This window comes from Cajanus cajan, chromosome 2 (assembly GCF_000230855.2).
Source record: "Cajanus cajan strain Asha chromosome 2, NIPB_CcT2T_4, whole genome shotgun sequence".
In the NCBI taxonomy this organism is placed as follows: Eukaryota; Viridiplantae; Streptophyta; class Magnoliopsida; order Fabales; family Fabaceae; genus Cajanus; species Cajanus cajan.
The window spans coordinates 48,316,165-48,334,911 of record NC_138518.1 but is presented as its reverse complement, the minus strand read 5'-3'; the positions used below and the strand labels follow the sequence as shown (position 1 = coordinate 48,334,911).

Genomic DNA, 18,747 nt, shown 5'->3' with positions numbered 1-18,747 from the left:
GAGTACTCAGGAACGATCTTAGATCACACCAAGACCATCCGTCTTCTGCTCATCCAGGTAAGGCACTACAAAAAAATGTGTGATTTGTGGCGGTTATTTTGGCTCTTTGTGGCGGTTAAAAACCGCCACAAATCGCATTACCGGCGTCATTAATAACCGCCAGATCTATGGTTGCCAAAAACCGTTTCTGGCGGGTATTTTGTAAACACTGGTTTTGAGCGCCAGAAAATTTGATCCCTTTGTGGCGGTGTGAGACCTCCATAAAATGCATTTTTGTTTGACTTGTTTTACATTTTCTGGCGGTTTAAAACCGCCACAAAATTCATCTAAATTTTGCTTAATTCAACATTTATGGCGATTTTAAACCGCCAGAAAATTGTTTTTTTTTTTTTACACTTTCTTACACTTTTAAATCGTCAAAAAATTGCATTTGGGAGCTATTTATTGGCCCAATAAAGTACTTGACAAGACCGATCAAATTTATCACCCATTCCAAAAATTGGTGAAATCAGCATTCCGAAAGAAAATAACAAATAATTATACATAGAACAAGATAACACATCTCAGGATAATTGTCACCATCAATCTTCTGCAAACGCGTAATGAGTTCCCGGGCAGACTTTTTTATAGATTGTATAAGCTATGTCCAAAACTAGCATATCATCTGGTCCAGGAAGGTAACTGCAAAATTACATAAAAAAATTACAAATATAAAATATAACATGTTTGTCAAAGAAAGAGTTAATATAACCTAGACAACACATAGAAGTAAAAAAAACGAGACAGCAGATCTGATTTATCATGCCAAAAGGTTACAGGTCAAAATAGCTTCTTCCTAAAAAAATCTTTAGAACATTCACTCCATTGCAAGTCAAACTCCATCCATAAATCTTTACATTATAAAATACCACTCTTAAATAAGTTTTCAAAACCAAACTTAGAAGCTTAGTATTGGATCACTTTATCACTTAGAAAAGTCTAGGATGATAACCTATCACTTGATTATTAAATGCATAATAATTTAGAAATAAATAGAGATGTCATAGAAATAGAAAATCAAATGAAAGCATACAAGATTGTGAAACAAACAAAATATCATTCAATTTTAAGTCTTAATTAACAAATTATTATTAGCAAAATATCATTCAAATTTAAGTCTTAATTAACAAAATATATACCTCAAACAGAAACATCAAGTTTTCAAGTAGAAGAATCTATAAAGCAATATATGTTCCAAAGAGCGGTACTAAACTACTAGTTCTTATCTTGGGCAATTAAATACAAGTCAATAAACGGTACTTGTTGCAAATGATCGTATGAAATTTATGTTTTATAATTACCCCCAACAAAATTTTGAGGCCACCAAGTCAAAAGCAAGTAGCTCTAGCTAGAACAAATTAACCCATCATAAACCTTAGCATTAGCCACCTCCAAAATACAGGATATCACAACCTACTCAATTCATATACATGGAAAAATTATATTAATTTAAAATATAATACCATCAAGTATACTAAACATTCTGCATTCAAAATAAACTCACATGTCATAACTTTGGGCCTCCACAATTGTATGTTCCATGTCAAGCTGCCCTAGAAATGAAGGCTTTGATGTGAATGTTGATAGATGCTGAGCAAGATTAATGTGCCTCTGGGGAAATAATTTAAAACATATTATGATTTGATACTCATTAAGAGAATCTTGTAAATGTCTTAATGAAGTATCAAAATTACAACAAAAATGTTCTTACAATCATCTCTGGCAATGAGTTCAGCTTTTTCACAAAGTCCTTCAACTCGGAAACTGTCTGTGTCTGGATGTTGTCATGGAAAGCAATATATTATAAAGTCTACAAATCTATTTTAATTTTCCCAATTATATAAAAGCTTTATAAAGTGCTTTTCAAATTTTTTCAACACATAATTTATTCAAGCTGTAGTTTTATAGCATCTATCAAACAAACATCCAACTTTAAAATTACCTCTGACCATAAAGTATAGCAGCAAAACTACTTGGAAAATTTAGTGTATTATAATTTCAAAGAAATAAAAGGAAACAACAGGACATCAGTGGATTCACTGCTATTACTTTCACATGAAAAGTTTGGTTACAAAAACAGATACTTTTGCAAAATTGGCAGTAAAATAAATGTCCGAGTAAAAGACCATCTACTTACAGTAGTTGTCATTTTTGTGTAGTCTTGCTTCATGGAAGTAGCTTTTTGACGTAAAAACTGTAATACTAACACAATCCATACAAGGAAATGTTATTTAAAGAAATACTATGAGCAAAAGGAAAATGAACAACAAAAGAAGTGTAAAGAAATGGAAAATGGATGTCTGAACTATGGCTAAAAAGAGGTTTCAGAGAAAAAGTCAGCCAAAGAAAATCAGCATAGAATCAATGACTAGAAAATCAGCTAAAAAGTCAAAAATCAGCCAAAAAGTCAGCAACCAAAGAGACAAACAACAAATCCAATTTTTTTTATCCCTTCACTAAAATTAAAAGTTCAGAAGATGTTTTACCTTTGAATGAAAATCTTCATTCCACACAATTTTTTTTCCATTGTCAAGAGAGCCATACACGAGAGTGTCCAAATTGTCCCCTTGAAGAATGCCCGGCAAGACACTCTGCAGCAAAATATATAGTTTGAAATCATGCAGAAATTTAATTGGGAACAAGGATTCATGGGGTTTACAATTATAAAAAAAAAGTAGCAAATTCTATGTTTTCTTTTTTATTAAATATAGTATAAAATGCAGCAAACATCATGTGTGAATTAATTCAATGTAGAACTTAGATTTCTTAACCAATGTAGGATTACTAATAGCAACCACTGAAAATATATTTATATGTACATTAAGATTTAAATAAAGTATTAGCACTAAAAGTACTACACACTGCATGTTTATAACACCAAATAGAAATGCCTAATGCAAATTTTGGGCATGCTCTATCGCCATTTCAACACATTTGAGTGGCATTCTAGTTCTGTTTCATAATATCCCAAAGCTGTTTTGACAAGTTATCATACACTATAATCCAGCCCCAAACTCCAAGTAGGAATGGCCAAATTTTAACTCTAATACTAGGATCAACACCCTTCATCAAATTTTAAAATGAAATCAATTTCATAGAAAAACACCAAAACAACAAATTTAAAATCTAGATAAGCAAATTAGTAAACTCACTCCACTAAAAACTCTTTTCAAGAACTTAATTAAAAAAGTAAAATGGAGGGATATTAAGATTAAGATGCGTACCATCAACGCGCGAAGAGGGTCGGAAGCAGCGAAAATCTTGCGCTATGGTACAAATGGAGGAAATATCTGAAGATTTGAATCTGAAAAAGCAAACAAATTTGTAACTCACTAATTAGTAGCTAAAAAGCAAAACAAATCCACCACACAAAAATTCGAATCGATGAAAATTTGGGATTAGGGTTTCACCTTTACAATCGGATTTGTGGTAGCGTTTCCAAATTATCAGATTGCCTTTTTCAAATTCTCTAAACAAATCAAACACATAATCCATTGCATCCATTTTCTGCCTCTCTCTTTCTCTAACTTTTATCCAGGATTTGAAGAAGAAGCGCCATATGAGAACTTCGAGATCAAATATAAGATGTTTCTTTCCATTCCTCGTGAGCCACTTATTTCTCCAAAACAAGAGAGAAAAGTGATTTTCCTCCTTTTTCCCAATAAGTCGACGGCGTTACACCATTGGGATACTGAGTTTGAATGTGAGAATCGAATTCTAAATATAATAATAATATTATGTTACGTTAAATACATAAGATTTATAATTTTTATATTGATTTTTTCATTTTATTAAATAAAATAAAATAAAATAAATGTGTTGACAAATTAAGTTAGTGGAATGGAAAGACGTTACTCGAATGTGGATTAGGTGCCATAAAAGATAATTAAATTCTGGTGTTTAAAATCGCAAAAAATGTAGTAATTTGTGGCAGTTAATATAACTGCCACAAAAATAGCACTTTTTGGCGGTTTTCTAAAACCGCTAGAAAATGAACGCTAACAAACTTCGGTTTTTTTGTAGTGAGGGGGGGAGTGAGAAACCTCGCTCTGGGTGTGGGATTGTATGCTGGGTAGTGGGATTGGCCCCCAATCCTGTGTTTGTTGCATTTTTTGTATGCTTATGTATGAGGGGTTTTTCCCAATTGTATCTGTTTTGCCTATTGTTTTCTTATATGTAATTAATCGTATGAATTGAGATTTCTATGGGTTCCTATGGGAAACCCTAAGGGAATGCATTGATAATTGTAAGAGGCAAATTTTAAATGTTTTCTATTTTACCTTTTGAGTTTTCTGTTTTGTTTCTTGATATTTGCTGAGTGTAAATATGTGTATAATCTTGAAAATAAACAAGTTTTGATATGAATTAGGGTGCTCTGTGGGTTCCTGTGGGAACCCTATGAGAAACAGGCAAAATATGAATATTTTCTGTTTTGCTTTCTGATTGTTCTGATGTATTCCTTGTTGAATGAGATGTATAAATATGTGTTTATTTTTGAAAATAGATCAGTTTTGATATGATTTTGAGTGCTCTGTAGACACTATGTGAATATGATGAGATGATGTGAAAAATGATGATTATGTGAATATGATGAGATGATGTGAAAAGTGATGACTATGTGAATATGATGAGATGAAGTGAAAAGTGATAATGAGACATGATAATGTGATATGGGAATGAGAAATGATAATGAGATATGAGAATGCATAGAGTCTTGAATGACATGCATCATTTGCATAAGTGTTTTAAGGGTACGATATGGAATACACCGCCAGAGAAGGCCCCCTAGTTTAAAAGCTTTGGGGATTAGTCCTTGGGGATAGCTCAGTTTGGAAGTCCTAGTCTCGCCCATTGTGTGCATGGGATGTATCTTGCGCGGCTTAGCTATCCCGACGAGACTCTGGTAGTATATCCTTCTAGTGAGAGTGCGCAGAGGGTGTGACCCGGCATGTACTCCTAGACTACTCTTCATGTATTGCTAGCGGCAATATGCCATGTGATGTTTTACTGGCGCCACATGCATGATAATATGTAGTCCGTGTCCATGCATATGCATTCTTAATGTTATATGATAAAGTGATGGTTTATGTCTTGGATGAGTGTGATGTTATTATTAATTTATCTATGTTATACTTATTTTGTTTGTGTTTGGCTATTCGGCGTATATTTCTACACTGTGAGCCAGAGTGAGATGTTTCTCACTCCCTTTTCTCGTGTTGTTCTGTTTTGACTGTTATACAGGTGATCATCAGCGTGAGGCTGAGGATGTTGGTGATGAAGCTTAGGCTTCTATGTTGGGTTTTGCTCTGATAGGACATGTGACATCGGGACATAGATAGAATTAGTTTAAAGATGTTCTTATTAAATTATTTTAGAAAATTTAGTTTTATTTCTTTGTAATTTTACTGGCATGTTATTTGGATTAAGTTTATGAATGTGAACTCTTTACCCTTACGTGGCTGGAAATTTGATTTTTAATGATGAAATTTTTTTATATTTTTTATAATTACTGTATATGTATGTTGGGGTAGAGGGTGTCACATTAAGTGGTATCAGAGCAGGTCGATCCAATCGGCCGTGAGTTATGTACTTATCGTGATTCTGTTGTGTACTCTGATTGTGTCTTATTTGTTGTGTACTTTGATGATGTTTTTCTTTGATGATGATGATGTTCTTCTTGTTAAGTTATTTTGTAATTAGAGGAATGATAGTCATGATAGTGTTAACTAATACCATTATGACCGCTTTTCTTCATTCTTATAATTTCTTATTTGTTTGATACTTCTTGCTTATGGAAGAAGTAGTGGTTGAGTGATATCGCTTGTGTTGCAAGCATATGTGCGAGTAGTGGCAGACGAGATATTGTGCTAATATTATAGGAACTATTGAGGCCTTAGACTTGGGTAAGACATTGATTGTTTTTAGTGTATTAAGAGTTTACGATTGGTGGAATTTTTTAAAGCTATAATTGTAGCGATTGAATCTAAGGATGATGTATGTTGAGAATTGGAGTTTTGGTATTCTTAAGGAGTGATTGAAGTGTTGATGATTTCTAGAGTTTGATGGTGGCATGTTGACTTTTTATGGTTTAGGTAGCATGTGAATTTTATTTTCTAAGCCTTTTATACTGAATATGTGAGTTGTTTTGGTTTAGGATTGTAGTGGAAAGCTTGAATATGAAGTTGAGGTGTGAGTTTGGAAGGGTTGAGGTATTTTTGTGGGCTTAGATATATTGATATACTATTGCTATTTGGTGTAGAGGATATTTTCGCTGCAGTCTTGTTGTTCCAGTATGAGTACCATATTGACAGATTTAGATTTTATGTTCTTCACAAAAGTTGTAGCCTTGGACGTTATCTTTCCAATGGAACTGGAATCAGGTAAAACGGAGGTCTAGAACTCTACTTATAGCTACTTTGGTGATCAAATGTCTAGCTGTAAGCGCTGAGTATATCTGCTGCGGTTTTTGAGATTTTTAGCTAAGAAGATGATCTTTTTAGAATCTTATGTCTGCATAGGAGTTGTAGCTTATTCTCTTAGCTTTCGTTTGAGATAGGTTTGAGATCATTTGGATGAGTAGAACTCTCTGTGTGTTATTTTCTTTGATAGTTGTTGAAAGGAGAAGTAGGTTGTAATAATGTTTTTGGGTTAGTAGGCAATGCAAGGATAAGAATTGATTTTGTTAAGATGTTTTGAGGTGTTTTCATGTGGATTGAGAGGTTGTTTAAGATTGTATGATGCTATGTGGTAAGGGTTGTTCATGTACATTCTTATGGATGGTATATTTGAAGGTTTAAAGTAGGTATTCTAATATGATTTAATATGCATGTATGTTGATATGTGGATAGATGATCTTCGGGATCAATTGGTGAATGTCGTGTGGTTAGTGAGATTGATCTTAGGGTGTGATATGATCATATTGTAGTTGAGGGTGAAGATATATTCAAGACGGTTGTATGTTAAGTTATCTAAGTATTACTATTTTATTTTATCTTATTTTATTTATTTATTTATTTTTTTGTATGAGATAAGTTTTCTAGTTCCTGTAAATTCCAGTTGAGGTAAACATGGATCTGTCTCAGGTAAAAGTTGTGTTTAAGTGGGGAGATATCTAAGCCAGTTAGTGAAGGTAAGAGTTTTATGAGGTTAGCTTATTATTATTGGAGATTTATTGAAGGAATTTCTAAAATAGCATTGCCCTTAATATTATTGGATTTTAGTAAGCCTTTTGTGGTATATAGTAGTACTTATAAGATGAATTTGGATGCATTGTTGATGCAAGAAGGAAAGGTAGTAGCTTATGTTTCTAGGCAATTAAAAATTCATGAGAGGAACTACCTTATCTATGAGTTAGTGGTTATGATATTACATTAAGATTTGGAGACACTACTTATATGATTCTAAGCTTGAGGTATTTAGTGATTGTTAGAGTCTTAAATATCTTTTGACCAAAAGAGATAGTTGGAATTTCTTAAGGACTAGGATTTTAATCTCAGTTGCTATCTAGGTAAAGGCAATGTGGTGACAGATGCATTGAGTAGGATGATCTTTCATCTATCATTTTGATGATTTAAAGGTTAAATTTGATTGAAGAGTTTAGAGATTTAAGCTTGATTTGTGAGCTTACCCTTAGAAGCATTGAATTGAGTATGTCGAAGGTTACTAGTGAATTAATGGATGAGATTAGAGGAGCCTAAGAGTTAGATCATTTCTTAGTGAACCAAGTGGAGAGGATTGGTAAGGGTATAGATAGCCCTTTTCGAGTGGAAGTTGATGGTGTTTTGTGGTTTCAGGATAGAATCTATGTGTCTAATAATCCCGAATTAAGGAAGATGATCTTAGAAAAAGGCAATAAGAGTACTCTTAGTATTCACTTAGGAGTTATTAGATGGATTAGGACCTTAGGAGGATGTATGAGAGTGACGTAGCGGAAGCGTGGTGGTCTAAGGTGAAGAGAGGAGTAGAGGAAGTTGTGGACTCGTGTGTAGTATTCCAAAAGCCTAAGGTGGAACATTAGAAAGTCTAGTGCAGGAGACATATCCATTTTTATTTACTTTAGGTAATTTCGAGGACGAAATTTTTAAAAGGAGGGGAGAATTGTAACACCCCAGTTTTCAATAAAGTTATTATTATTATTATTATAATTATTATTATTATTATATGGTATTTGGTCATAATTATTTTAATAATTAAAGAAGAATATTATTTTGTACGTTTTAAATAATTATTGTTTTGGACAATTATTTTGTACGTATTAAATAAGTATTTTTATTAGCATATTTAAATAAATATTTATATGTTTTAAGAGAAGGTTGATTTTATATGATATTTTGTTATTGAAATTATATTATTATATTTTGGGTCAGAAATATATTATTATTATAGAGGAAAAATATTTTATAATATACATGTATTTATTTTATTTAATTATTTTGAGGAAAAAGAGAAGTGGGTTAGAAGAGAAGGAAAATGGGTCGGGTTGACCCAGCCCAATGAATTAATTTTAAGGAGTCAGGTAGCGTTAATCCTATCTACCTCATTTGCGTTTCGAAGGGCTAGGAAAAAAAAGAGAAACAAAGAGCTCTAAGGAAGAGTACTCAGGAACGATCTTAGATCACACCAAGACCATCCGTCTTCTGCTCATCCAGGTAAGGGGGGAGTGAGAAACCTCGCTCTGGGTGTGGGATTGTATGCTGGGTAGTGGGATTGGCCCCCAATCCTGTGTTTGTTGCATTTTTTGTATGCTTATGTATGAGGGGTTTTTCCCAATTGTATCTGTTTTGCCTATTGTTTTCTTATATGTAATTAATCGTATGAATTGAGATTTCTATGGGTTCCTATGGGAAACCCTAAGGGAATGCATTGATAATTGTAAGAGGCAAATTTTAAATGTTTTCTGTTTTACCTTCTGAGTTTTCTGTTGTGTTTCTTGATATTTGCTGAGTGTAAATATGTATATAATCTTGAAAATAATCAAGTTTTGATATGAATTAGGGTGCTCTGTGGGTTCCTGTGGGAACCCTATGAGAAACAGGCAAAATATGAATATTTTCTGTTTTGCTTTCTGATTGTTCTGATGTATTCCTTGTTGAATGAGATGTATAAATATGTGTTTATTTTTGAAAATAGATCAGTTTTGATATGATTTTGAGTGCTCTGTAGACACTATGTGAATATGATGAGATGATGTGAAAAATGATGATTATGTGAATATGATGAGATGATGTGAAAAGTGATGACTATGTGAATATGATGAGATGATGTGAAAAGTGATATTGAGACATGATAATGTGATATGGAAATGAGAAATGATAATGAGATATGAGAATGCATAGAGTCTTGAATGACATGCATCATTTGCATAAGTGTTTTAAGGGTACGATATGGAATACACCGCCAGAGAAGGCCCCCTAGTGTAAAAGCTTTGGGGATTAGTCCTTGGGGATAGCTCGGTTTGGAAGTCCCAGTCTCGCCCATTGTGTGCATGGGATGTATCTTGCGCGGCTTAGCTATCCCGACGAGACTCTGGTAGTATATCCTTCTAGTGAGAGTGCGCAGAGGGTGTGACCCGGCATATACTCCTAGACTACTCTTCGTGTATTGCTAGCGGCAATATGCCATGTGATGTTTTACTGGCGCCACATGCATGATAATATGTAGTCTGTGTCCATGCATATGCATTCTTAATGTTATATGATAAAGTGATGGTTTATGTCTTGGATGAGTGTGATGTTATTATTAATTTATCTATGTTATACTTATTTTGTTTGTGTTTGGCTATTCGGCGTATATTTCTACACTGTGAGCCAGAGTGAGATGTTTCTCACTCCCTTTTCTCATGTTGTTCTGTTTTGACTGTTATACAGGTGATCATCAGCGTGAGGCTGAGGATGTTGGTGATGAAGCTTAGGCTTCTATGTTGGGTTTTGCTCTGATAGGACATGTGACATCGGGACATAGATAGAATTAGTTTAAAGATGTTCTTATTAAATTATTTTAGAAAATTCAGTTTTATTTCTTTGTAATTTTACCGGCATGTTATTTGGATTAAGTTTATGAATGTGAACTCTTTACCCTTACGTGGCTGGAAATTTGATTTTTAATGATGAAATTTTGTTATATTTTTTATAATTACTGTATATGTATGTTGGGGTAGAGGGTGTCACACACCCAGAGCGATGTTTCTCACTCCCCCCTTTCCTCGATAAACAAGGGTTGAAACTGAAGTAAGATCTCCTCCTCCGGGTTTCCCTTGGTCTCAAGAAAGTGTAGAAGAAAAAGGTCAAAAGTGAAAAAAATGCATTTTTCAAGAGTGCCGGAATGCATTTATAGGCATCAGGATTTGGCCAGAATGACCCGTTCTGAATCCGAAACGACCCGTTCTGGACCCATAGAACATGTACAAAAGCCTCTCCAAGAACAGCCCGTTCCAAAACCAGAACGGCTCGTTCTGGAACGTTATGAGTCAATACTTTATTCTTTAAAACCACATCCAGAACGGCCCGTGCCCAAAGTGGAACGGCCCGTTCTGGGTTGAAATTTTACCCATGCATGCTCGAGTTGGAACGGCCTGTTCCCAAAGTGGAACGGCCCGTTCCGGGGCTATGAAAATCCAAAATTACTAATTAATAAATAAATAAATAACATATATATATATATCAAATTAAAATAAAATATCAATACAATTTAAAACATGATTTTCTTCAAATAATAATTATAACAAAATATCATAATTAATAATATTATACAAAATAATTTTCATAAATGATTATTATTAAAAACCTTTAAAAATTCAATCAAACCCATTTAATTAATCAAAATAATTATAAGGAAATAATCTTGATAAATACAAAAAGAAATAATAATTATTTGTAGTATTAGTAGAAAAACTCGGAGTGTTACACAAATCCCCACCATAATAAATCATTCATCACATTATCTCTTGTCTTAAAACTAACATTAGTGCATTTGTAACAAGGACACCTAATTGTATTTTTAGGCTTCGATCTAGAGAAAGCAAATTCCAAAAGATCTTCGAGTCCTTTTATATATTCTGGTAAAGTTCTTCTTTAAGTTTCATCCATTTCTTTTTTTGCTTAGTCATTATCACAATTCCTGAAAATTTTAAATTAAAATATTTAAATATTACACCATGCTACTTCTTATAAAAGCTTCCCTAACTTAAGAAATTTCAACATTTCACATTTTTATAGAAATCTCTTAATTTACATATTTAATTATTATTTTAAAATTACTATAATTTTTTAATTTAAATATATATTATTATATTGAATATAATGTAATGCTAAAATATGTATATATTAGATATATAATTTTTAAATAAATATATTTATATTGAAAATATATTACTAATAAAATATGACTATTATAAAATTTCACACACATATATATATATATATATATATATATATTTATATTATATATATTGGCGTATTTATATATAAAAGTATAAAATATAATTTATTTTTTACTTTCTATTTTATTTAATTTTTTAAAAAATAAATTTAAATTAATTAAATATTATAACTTAGAGAAAAAATTATACAAATTTTATATCAGACATAAAATTTATAGTGAAAGAAGAATAAAACTAATTTCTCCTACAAAATAATTTAAGCATATGTAAATTAAATTTTGCATGTACCTGATATAAGCCAAAAAGGAATTATACCATCTACACTCGAATCTGAAATAAACAAAAAAGTAATCAAATAAGAAATTATTTAATGAATTTAGTAGTCCATAAAAAGTGTGTTTAATAAAATTAATACTAAATTTATTATCAATAATGAATAATCTTCACATATTCATTTAATTTCACATAAGTACTTTCTCATCAAATTCTAGAATGTTAGATTGATTTCGTCTCTCTCACACACATTTTATGATGATTTTTTTCTTTTTATTATTTTTGTTAAATTTAATGGATTCCTTCCCAAGTTAAATAAAATAAAATATTTCAAATCACATGAACATAGCAAGTGAATATTTAAAATAAAAATAATCTTACCTTGAATGTTGTTTTCAGTTATTCTCCAATTGAAACAATTGTAATCAAGATTTCAAGATACTAAATTACTTTTCTCTAAAATTTTTCACGTATCAACCTATTCGCAATTACTTTTTCTACTTTTTTAATCCCTTTATATATGTTTTATCAACCTACTTTTTTTAATTTTATCTCTATTTGCTTTCCTAATAACTAACCTCAATAACTCTAAAAATATTTTTTTTATCCTTTTTCTAATGACTTTCATTTTTTTTCTCTCCTTTATCTATTGATTATAACTGAAACAGTCTCATTTATAATAAAATACCTTTTATTTAAAATTGGTCATGCTATTATAAAATTATCTAATATCAAATTCAATCTAATCTAAACTAACATATGTATTTTCAACCATTTAAAATTCAAATTTTCTAAACAAATATAATTTTGATTCAAAATTTGAAAATTAAAAAATATAATCTCTTTTAATATTTTAAAATTAAAACAATATTGTCTAATATAAACTAGTTGTGTAACGTAGTTAGTAGACTGGAACGGAGTATTCAAAGAATGGAACGGGTCGTTCCAAACTACTAAAATAAGGGTTATTTAGTAGCCCAGAACGGGCCGTTTCCAAACTAGAACAGGTCATTCCAAACTACTAAATAGGCATGTGAATCTTGGACTGGAACGAGCCGTTCCAAAATGGTCTTTGTGAGTTAAATTCAACTCTAGAACGGGTCGTTCCAGTTTTAGAACGGCCCGTTCTAGACGTGCCAGAACGGGCCGTTCTAGTTTCAAAACGGGCCATTTTGCATGTGAATTTTACACATGATGAAAGAGCCCAGAACGGACCGTTCTGACCAGTTCAGACTTCTATAAATAGAGGTTGTGGGCAGTTGAGGAAAATGGAGGTTTTTAGAGAGAAGTTTTAGAGAGAAGGACTCTAGACTAGGAAGCGTACTTTGGGTGGATTGAAGTTCCGGGTTGAGCTTCGGAAAAGAAAATTCTACTTATTCTCAAATCTTAGCTATTTTGAGCCAATCTGCAGGTAAGGAAAGCTAGATTGTATGTTGTTTGGATGTATGATGAGTAGAAAGTGAAATGAAGAGATGCATGCTGAGTGTAGTGAAATTGTTTACGAGTTGTGTGTTGATCTATGATATTGTTAAAGCATGTTGAAATTAAGTTGATAAAGTTGCTATATGTTATGTGTAGACATGTATATGTTGTGAAGTGCATGATGATAATATTGTGAGTTGTGAGAAGCATGATGTGAAGTATGTAGATATGTGTGATTTATATAGATGTTATTAGTAAACTATGTTGTTAAGTTGTTAGAGAAGAGTTGTATGTTGCTATAGATTTGTATGTTGTGCCATGTGTTGAAAAGATATTATTTTATGATGATTGAGTTGATTGTGCTGTTTAAATTTGAAATGAGATGTTGTGTTGTTAAACAACGTTGATGAGTTGTTGTGCTGATATACCGTGTTGTTTAAGTTGAAAGTTGATTAAGATGATGAGTTGAAAAGTTGTACATTGTTTAAGTTGTTGAGTTGAGTTGTGTTGTCGAGTTGTAAGTTGATTAAGCTGTGATGATAAGTTGTTGATCACTAAGACTAGAGGAGGTATTTTCGAAGTTGCTCAACCCATTGTGCGGATTGAGATAGTTGTGGTGCTCTAAGAGCCCAATTTGTTGAAAACCCTCCTTGGGAAGTTGTCCCTTGGAGTGGACATTGTGTTGTGTACTGTGTGGACGACATGGAAGTAGTCGATCCATGTCATGGTTGAATGACCAATTTGAGTAAGGTATCTAGTTAGAGATGTAGTCTTTGACTAGGTACTGGAGGGTGCATGGTACTTGGAGGACACTGGGTGGGCTAACTCCATATGTGGATTGGTGATGCTAGCCAAGGTCGTGCTAGGCTCATACCTAAACCCTTCTGTCCTGACAGTAGTACTGGACCTCCGAGTCTAAGTGGCACAGCTGAGCAATCGCCTATTGTTGTCTATACTTGGTTCTCTTCGGAGTTCCTAATGCTGTTCTATACCTGACCTGGTTGAGATAGGTCAAACGCTGGATTCGGTAGGGTTTATACCACCTAGACTTCTCAACCTCATTTGTTGGAGATCTCCGAGTTGAAATGCATGACGACGCATAAGTTGTTGATGAGTTAATTTGTTGTTGATAAAAGATGTATCTATGTTGTTATGTTGTTAAGCTGTGATTGTGTTGTATGTTAATCCTGTTGAGGATGATGATAGTGGTGTTATGTTGTAAGTTGCTTAATTGTAATCAAGTTGAAATGATGTTAAGATGTATAATATATATGTTGTTTATCTTTTGTGTCGGATGTGAAGATGATTATATAGTTGTGTTTCATATTTGATATTTATGAGTTGTTTATTGCCTCTAGCTTACCCTTGCGTGTTTTGATGTGGTTTGGACTGCAATGATCATATGTTGGTATAGGAGCAGGATATAGGCTGGGAGATAGCTACTAGAGGCCACAAGAGGTGCCTGAAGATGGATATTTTTTTGTAGGTTACCTTATAGTAACATATTTTGTTGTATATAACTGGTTGCTTGATTAGCAACTTGTGTTGTATTTTATCTTATTATACTATTCTAGTATATATATTCTTTTCAGTAGTGTGTTGTGTTGTTTCGTAGTGTGACGGCCACGGCGGGTCGTTACACTTTTATGGTATCAGAGCAGTTCGAGTCTAGTGGACACTCTGTGGGGGCTGGTCTCTTTAGGCTTTTGTAGTGTGTTGAATGAGTTGTTATTTTTGTTGAAGATGACTAGAGCAAATGAGCAAATAGCCCATGCCATGGAGATGATGGCTATGGCTATGCAACAACAGAATGCCTACTTTGCTAGGATGGATACTGAGAGAGCTACGGCTGGTGTAGGAAGACCAGTTGGGTCACAGGAGAGTCAGGATTTGGATGAGTTCAGGAAGTGTAGTCCTCCTCAGTTTAGAGGTGATGTAGATCTAGAGGTGGCTGACCACTGGATTTGCGAGTTGGAGAAGATATTCTCAGTTCTAGGTTGTTCAGAGGAGCGGAAGCTCGCCTATATAGTGTATATGTTGACAGGGGAGGTAGAGTATTGGTGGAAAGGCACTAGTCAGATGCTGATTAACCATGGAGTGGTTGTGGACTAGGTGTGCTTCAAGAGGGCCTTCCTCGAGAAGTACTTCCCAGAGAGTGTTAGGCATGCTCGAGAGGTAGAGTTTATGAGATTACAATAGGGGGGAATGTCGGTGATCAAGTACGCCATGAGATTCGAGCACTTGGCACGCTTCTACACCCAAGCCACCTCTTAGGCTTGGAAGTGTAGGAAGTTTGCTGAAGACTTGAAGTATGATTTGAGGAGAGTGGTGGTGTGTATGGCCATCACGGAGTGTCCAGCCTTGGTAGAGAAGGCGAAGGTTGTAGAGTGATTAGAGAGTGTCGGCAAGCTAGCGAAGATTGCTGGTGGACCAGTTGGGTCCAAGAGTGGTGGTGGTTCTTAGAGGAAGCCTTATGATAGGCCCCAATCACAGTAAGGGGGTCCTATCACAAGGAAACCTATTGACACAACTAGGAGTGGGGTCAGAGTGGAGCTGCTACTCTCAGATGTTACAGATGTGGTGGACCTCACTTCATTCGTGATTGCCCTCATACCGAGAGCAAGTGCTTTAGGTGTGGCCAGATGGGTCACATGTTGACTGGTTGTCTTGCAGGTGCTAAACAGACCAAGAGTGCCCCGAGGGGTGATAGATCTACTATAATTGGGAGAGTGTTTGCCTTGACCAGAGTCAAAGCTTACACTTCATCTAATTTAGTGAAGGGGAAGGGTAAAGCTACTGGTAAGGATGTGATGATATTATTTGACTCAAGGCCTCCCATTCATTTATTTTATATACATGTGCTGAAAAGTTGGGTTTGCCTGTACGTAATTTGGGGTTGAGATTACTTGTGTCTGCGCACGCTTCTGTTTCTATTGTTTCCTCTAAGACGTGTGTTGGTTGTCCCTTGGGATGTGTGATAGGAAGTATAAGGTGAATCTGATCTATTTCCCTTTAGTGGATATTGACATAATCTTAGGAATGGATTGGTTATCTGCCAATCACATTCTTATAGATTGTGCCAATATGGAGTTGGTTTTTCCCTTAGGGGGGAGGATGAATTCTTGATTTCAACCAGCCAAGCTGAAGTGATGTTGAGACATGGAGCAGAGTGTTGTATTCTATTTCTTGTTGTGAGTTTGGAAACTGAGAAGGTGATCAATAGGTAGGAGTTGTGAGGGAATTTCTGAAGGTGTTTTTGGATGAGGTGTCTAGTTTACCTCCTACTAGGGAGATTGAGATTAGTATTGATCCGGTCCCTGGTGTAGGGCCAGTGTTGGTTGCTCCCTATAGGATGGTCCCAACAGAGTTGGTTGAATTAAAATGTCAGGTGGAAGAGTTGAAGAGAAAGGTTGACTACTTCTCCTATGTTGGTGTTGCCCAATCCTAGTGAGTCATTTGATGTGTGTTGTGATGTTTCTCACCAAGGGTTGGGGTGTGTGTTGATGTAGAATAGGACAGTAGTTGCATATCTTTTAAGGCAATTGAAAAATCATGAAAGGAATTACCCTACTGATGACTTAGAGTTGGCAGTAGTTGTTTTTGCCTTAAAAGTATGGATGCACTATTTTCATAGTGCAGGATTTAACGTCTTTGGTGATTACAAGAGTATGAAGTACTTGCTTGATTAGAAGGAGTTGAACATGAGACAGAGACAGTGGATGGAATATTTTAAAAGATTATAAATTTTAATTGATGTATCACCCTAGGAATTTGAGGTTTAAGGGCAGAATTTGCCTACCTCAAGATTATGAGTGTAGAGAGACGTCGTTGAATATATAGCGGCCTTTCTGACCTGTCAGAAGGCTAAGGTTGGGAACCAGAAGTCTGGTGGTTTAATTGTAGATGATGGAGATCCTATAGTGGAAGTTGGATAGTATCACTATGGATTTCATTGATGAATTGCCTAAGTCGACTAGGAATAGTGATGTTATTTGAGTTGTGATTGACAGATTGACCAAGTGAGCACATTTCTTGCCTGTCAATATCAAGTGATCCTTGGAGAAGTTGACACAAGTTATGTGAAGGAAATAGTACGGTTGCATGGGATGCCTTCCAGTATTATTTCAGATAGGGATCTGAGATTCACTTCCAGATTTTTGGCAAAGTCTACACCAAGCCTTAAGCACAAGATTGAGGTTGAGTTCTGCTTATCATCCACAAATGGATGGTCAGTTAGAGAGGACAATTCAGTCCTTGGAAGATTTGTTGAGGGCTTGTGTGCTAGACTACTTGGGGAGTTGGGAGGAAGTCTTACTACTGGTAGAGTTCATGTATAACAATAGATTTCATGCTAGTATCGGGATGGCACCGTTTGAAGCCCTATATGGTAAGAAGTGTAGGACTCCTCTATGTTGGTACCAAGATAGTGAATCAATGGTTGTGGGGCCAGAGTTAGTCCTACAAACTACTGAAAAAGTAAAGTTGATTCAAAAGAGTATGAAGATTGCCTAGAGTAGACATAAGTCATATGCTGATAAAAGGTGAAAGCCTTTGAAGTTTGCTGAGGGGGAACATGTGTTTCACATTTCACAGTTGAGGAAGTATGTCCATGACCCGAGTCATGTAGTTGAGATGGGTGACATTCAGGTCAAGGAGAACCTGACTTATGAGAAGAGACCGGTAGCTGTGATCGATTACAAGTTAAAGGAGTTGAGGGGCAAGTCCACTGGATTGGTGAAGATCTTGTCGGATGCAACTACTAGTGAGACTACTTGGGAAATTGAGCAACTGTGTAAAGAGCAGTATCCTTCTTTATTTCCAAGTAAGTCTATTTTCGGGGACAAAAATTCCTATTTGTTGGGGGGTACCGTAACGTAGTTAGTAGACTGGAACGGGGCGTTCCAAGATTGGAATGGGTCGTTCCAAACTACTAAAAGAAGGGTGATTTAGTAGCCTAGAACGTGTCGTTCCAAACTACTAAATAGGCCTGTGAATCTTGGACTGGAACGGGCCGTTCCAAAATGGTCTTTGTGAGTTAAAATTCAACTCCAGAACGGGTCATCTGGTTTTAGAACAGGTCGTTCTAGATGTGCCAGAACGGGCCGCTCTAGTTTCAGAATGGGCCATTCTGCATGTGAATTTTACACATGATGAAAGAGCCTAGAACGGGCCATTCTGGATTTGGAACAGGACGTTCTGGCCAGTTCAGACTTCTATAAATAGAGGTTGTGGGCAGTTGAGGAAAATTGAGGTTTTTAGAGAGAAGTTTTAGAGAGAAGGACTCTGGACTAGGAAGCGTGCTTTGGGTGGATTGAAGTTCTGGGTTGAGCTTCGGAAAAGAAAAATCTACTTATTCTCAGTTCTTGGCTAGTTTGAGCCAATCTGCAGGTAAGGGAAGCTAGATTGTATGTTGTTTGGATGTATGATGAGTAGAAAGTGAAATGAAGAGATGCATGTTGAGTATAGTGAAATTGTTTACATGTTGTGTGTTGATCTATGATATTGTTGAAGCATGTTGAAATTAAGTTGATAAAGTTGCTATATGTTATGTGTGGAAATGCATATGTTGTGAAGTGTATGATGATAATATTGTGAGTTGTGAGAAGCATGATGTGAAGTATGTAGATATGTGTGAT

At 34.8% G+C, this 18,747-nt stretch overlaps 1 long non-coding RNA gene across 1 annotated transcript; it reads right to left on the bottom strand.

The window, feature by feature from the left end:
• Window positions 1-386: 386 nt before the first annotated feature.
• LOC145955291 (uncharacterized) lies at window positions 387-1,939 on the bottom strand. The gene is made up of 3 exons (XR_014431919.1): window positions 1,751-1,939; window positions 1,544-1,650; window positions 387-681 (listed from the first exon to the last, which is right to left on the bottom strand). It is a non-coding gene; the product is annotated as an uncharacterized LOC145955291 (long non-coding RNA).
• Window positions 1,940-18,747: the final 16,808 nt, after the last annotated feature.